Source organism: Triticum aestivum, chromosome 1B (genome assembly GCF_018294505.1).
Source record: "Triticum aestivum cultivar Chinese Spring chromosome 1B, IWGSC CS RefSeq v2.1, whole genome shotgun sequence".
Taxonomy (NCBI): Eukaryota; Viridiplantae; Streptophyta; class Magnoliopsida; order Poales; family Poaceae; genus Triticum; species Triticum aestivum.
In genome coordinates, this window is record NC_057795.1 from 527,187,676 (window position 1) to 527,192,661 (window position 4,986).

At 46.3% G+C, this 4,986-nt stretch overlaps 1 long non-coding RNA gene across 4 annotated transcripts; it reads right to left on the reverse strand.

Annotated features, from left to right (window-relative positions):
• Positions 1–923: 923 nt before the first annotated feature.
• On the reverse strand, positions 924–4,266 carry LOC123136456 (uncharacterized). Of its 4 annotated transcripts, none has more exons than XR_006466980.1 (11): positions 4,039–4,266; positions 3,672–3,925; positions 3,324–3,466; positions 3,136–3,217; positions 2,806–2,986; positions 2,653–2,727; positions 2,358–2,555; positions 1,988–2,248; positions 1,700–1,890; positions 1,429–1,606; positions 924–1,276 (listed from the first exon to the last, which is right to left on the reverse strand). It is a non-coding gene; the product is annotated as an uncharacterized lncRNA (long non-coding RNA). The 4 variants fall into 4 exon arrangements; XR_006466967.1 differs by having other exon boundaries at positions 2,806–3,023; XR_006466973.1 differs by having other exon boundaries at positions 2,358–2,568; positions 2,806–3,023.
• Between the last annotated feature and the right edge of the window lie 720 nt (positions 4,267–4,986).

A 4,986-nucleotide genomic window follows, 5' to 3' on the forward strand; every position in this document is an offset into this window, starting at 1 on the left:
AAACATATGGTTCATCGCATTACAGTCTGAGTAACAAATAATTCACCACAAACAATAATCAAACCAGATAATTCATGGCAACAATAAAAGTTCAGAGCAAATAGTTCATGACAACAATGCGAGTTGACATCGAATATTCGTTTCTGAGCCCGGGCTTAGATGCTCCTGAAATCTACACCGCGAGCTAGCATGTGGATCCGTGCCAACAGATGTATTTCCAAACCGTATATCACTTTTTTCTAGTCAAGCTTAGGTGCGCAATGAATGCGACAGCGCCGTGCACCTGTACGCGCAGAACAGGCAGCCGTTGGACGGCTCACTCCCTTCTCTGAGCCGGGCTGAGCCATGCATGCCGCCGGACGCACAGACGGCAACCAAAATGAGTCCACCAGCCACCCGTCCAACATCGAACTGAAGAGAAAAATATACCCATTGCCGTAGTGCTAGCTCGCTTGCATCTCTGCCGCCATGTCTGCTGCTTCTTCATCCTCGCTTCCCGTTTCAAGACTTTCTCCTTTGTCTGATCCCCTGTCCGTTTTGCAGTTCGGAGCTCGAGAAGACGAGAACCACTTGATTTTGTCAAGTATTTACGACGGCAGTAGCCACATCTCGTATGTATAATGCTGAACCTACGAACGCCCACATTACACCCTGTCCTTCTATTTTTCCCTAATTTTTTTTGTTTTATCCTCAACGCAGGTAACTGATGAGCTCACCATGATTCTCGAACAGCAAAATGCAAGGGCTCTCATGCACTTGTCTCAAGCGAGCAACGCTTCCAAATGGCACTGTCTCAAGCAAAAGATGCCATGCAGATGGACATGGTTTTTTGATCAAATTCTGAATTCAATTAGCCGCCGTTGTGTTTGTTGCCGCGCGCGCGGATTTAATGAATGCCCAACTTCAGGTTGTCATGCTGTCTATTTTGTACTGCATCCCAAGAGCTCTATTTTTTTTCCGCTATCTGAGGCCAATTTTTTCACTTAATACAATGTTTAGCAGCTGGGCACCGGATCATAGTTACAGCAATTCTGCCTGCCTAGGAAGGACGAATACCTTCATCATCTCGATGAAACAGTCCAGGCCGACAGTTTGTAACCACATCCACAAAGCGGCGACAGGATTTTCCGCTTCTGGTTAGCACGGACACCTTCGCTGCTAGACTCAGCTTCTGCTTCACGGTCTTCACTATGCCAGCCAAGCAGTATCACACCATTGCACGGAGGATCTTCGTCCACGTCGTCTCCAGGCCTGCCACTCCCAACCACCATCATTGCTGTTTAATCCAAAAAACACATGGTTACCGATCAGTATTATTTACTAACATGAATACAAAATTTCATAAAGTACCCACAACCCCAATACCCCATAAATATTATTCCAGTTGTTTCATACAAAAAGGTAGCTGTCTTCACCACTGAAACATACCTCCAGTCCACGCAATCCGGGGAATGCACATGTTCAAGGAGGCCAGCATCGAATCTATGTGATCTTCATCAATTGTATCGGACTCTCCCCCTGATGCAACTTGCTCTCCCATGTAATTTGTTGGCACCTTCGATGCCACATCGAATCTATGTGATCTTCATCAATTCAACGTCCAGCTCTGAAAGATGAAAAAACATTTTTTTCCAGCAACAATGGCACAGTTAAATGCAACCCCCTCAAGGAAAAAGAATTTTGGCTTCTGGCGGTGTACCTATGCCATTGCATAATGATCAAGATTTCATGCAAATTAATTATCAGTATCCATTTGTTCTTGAGTTGTCATTGGTGGTGCTTCCCGGCTTTCATTCTTCAGTTCTTCCCAATTAATGTCGTCATTAGCAACGCCGTCTCTAGCTTCTCCCGTTTCTCCACCTTTCTCTTGGCCTCCAGGAGAGGCAGCATCTACAATCAACAAATGAGTGTATTGTTTTCATCAGCAACCTAGATATCAGAAAAACAGAAGTTCAAACATCAACCATCATGGAGCAAAATTACTTACGTCCAATATCTCCATACGCCCAGCCTTGACAGCAGAGCCCTTGCTTGATCAAAGATGCATGTTTGTCGGCAATGCACCGGTTGCTACATGCAAAACAATAAAGGACATAGCAATGTGCACAGGCGAGAATGGAATTGTCTATTGCTCTGTCCACTAAGTATAGAGCTGCCGCAGCCAGGCTGCACACACGTTGCTAGTGTTCTTCGTCTGGAGGTCCACTGGAAGCCCCTAACGCACCACTGTTTGCTGCACCACCCCTCACTGGTATAGTACCGAACAAACATCAAATTTTTAGTATCTAGCAACCCAAATTTACTTTCTCTTATTGTGAGAACCACAATCGAGGAACCAAAGAAAGATGCTTCCTCACATTCAAGGTCTATCTTTGCTTGCTCCTCAACAACTGCCATTTCGTTCCATGTCCTCTGTGCCTCCCTGCTTTGATGCTCACCGTTTTCTTCAGTAAGATCAGCCCCGGCAGCGGCACCGCTGCTACCGGCTCCATGGTCACCACCGTCCCTCAACTGCAGTCTTTGCCTCAGCCTCATCATACCCCGTGGCGCAAAACCTGTCATGTGCACCTATTCAATCATATGTTGCTTTTCAACAGCTCCTCACAAACATGTTTTCCACACCAGCCATACGATATTTTTTGAAGCACAAACCTGTGACATGGCCACCTTCCACATCATTCCTAATACGGAGGCTTCCCTGCGAACTCTGTAGCCCTAGGGGTTGACCTTTATTAAGTTTGTATAAACGTTAAATGTCAGCACAACAATTACAAGAAGCAAAACCACTAAATTTGCATGGCAAACCTCTGTCTTCTACTCTCTGATAATGCTATCGTTTGGATCACCGCCATTGCCATCACTATCGCTGCTCAAGGAATCTGAGATTTCTTCCATTATAGTTTTCCCGTTTTGATGTCCTGCACCATTAGAAGTTCCTGGTCCAGGCTGGTCCTCTTCGTTTGCTTCTGCCGCACCTTGGTTCTGTCTGCCAGCAACAATTAGGCTCTGAGCTGCTCACAGTGCTTCGATTTGTGTTGATAGTATCACCACATGAAATTCAATCATGTTATTTTTAATGTACACCCATCATCCATAAATTTATAGCTAAAGTTTTTTTTTGTTTTTAATGCTTACATTCATGTAACAAGAAGCCACCTGGCTCCCGGCAACCGGATGCCAAAAATCTTCAATTGTCAAAGTAGTTTTCAGGTTTTATCTGTTCAATGCCAAATCAAATAGGAGTAGTTACCAACCAAGAACAAATACTTTTTTTTCTGTAAATGCAAGTGAGCAATGTAGGCTGTAAAAGTCATATGCCTCACCAAGTGAATCAAAACTCAGGCCAAGTGCTGGTCGTACGACACTCTTTGTCAGTTCCTCCGCCTATTTGCGAATTGACCGCTAAAGAGTACTAATGCGAGACGGTCACGTTGTTCGGTTTGTCGGTGCACTACCCAGCCACAACCTGAATTTTTTTGCAAACATATTATAAATTCAGCACACTAGAATCTCAAAAGTAATAGCACAGAACTTTCTGCCGATTGGCCAGTAAGGATCAGCTGCCAATGACTAACCTATCTATATCATATTCTCAGTTTGTAAATGATTTTGCTTGGATTTTGTATATTAAAATGGATCGAAAAACGGTCGGATGGGCTTCATGTTCAGACCTTTTTTTTCCAACTTGGGGCCTGTGGGTTGACTTTGTCAGTTGACTGCGCTGACATGGTCGGAGATGAATCTGAACGTCGGCGAACTCCGTCTCGTGCTTTGTCAGCTCCATCGTCGCCGAGCCATTGCCCGCAGCCAGACCCGACATTTGAGTCTTCAGGGTCTCCACGATTGGTTTCCCTTGTGGGCAACAAGACCAGAGGAACCGGATCTATGTTCAATGTTGTCCGCGTACTCCTCCCGCGGCGGGAACCTGAGAGAAGAATGGCAATGGATGACAGCCAGGCCACATTGTTATCTACTTGATTCAGGTCTGGCAGAATGCAAAACAAATCCCACGAAATACCCAGATCTATAGAAACTAACCTGTCGACAGCGTCCAGAAGAAACTCCACACCAGCGTCCTCCATTTTCCTTGGCCGCGGGTGGCCGAAATTAGCGCCGCCGCCACGAGCAGCTCACTCGTAGACGAAAGGGGGACGAAGCTGTTCTTGAGAGGAAACATGCGACAAACGGCCTAGCTTTTCCGTCGTTATCTGATCTGTGGCTCGGTAAGAATTGCAACTTTCTGATCCACGGACCAGGACGGTAGCGCTCGTCCACCGTCCCAACGATACGAATTGGCCCCACGAATTCACCACTGTTCCGTGCTGTATTTCCTTCGTACACTGTCTTTTCTTTACGATTGTCAGGTGTGTCAGACCGATTTATTTGGATCCCAAGCCAGATATGGACGCGGGGATATCGGGAGCAGCTGGGCTCGGGCACCAAATCGCCCTGTTCAGTTGACATCAAATAGTTTATGACACTAACACGAGTTGACAGCAAATAATCCATGCAACACTACAGATGCCCGAAGTAAACAATTAGTTCAAAGCAAATAACACATCTAAGTTGCTCGCTAGTTATTCTTCATCACCTCCCACGTCTTCTAAGCCACTCGAGCCTCACAGCAGCACCATCCTCCACTAAACAACTGAATACATCACGATATTCTTTTTTCATGAAAAGTTGTGAAGCATAGAAATGCTCATCACCAACCGGCACACCTCCATCTGCAATCACCATGGCAAGCAAAGAATTCCAATCTTAGCCACAACTAATACAAATCAGATCCCACAGTCACAGCCGGATTGGGGCGGCCGGGCTTGGAATAGAGCTGGTGGCGGCGACGGCTGTAGTATGAGCAGGGGCTTGAGGAGGAGGTGAGCTATGGTTGATCGCTGGCTGAGGCGCTGCGAGTACAGGGTGGAGGAGCTGCGTAGGAATGGGAAAGGAGCGGCGAGAGGTATGGAGCCACGGTCGGGATGTGGG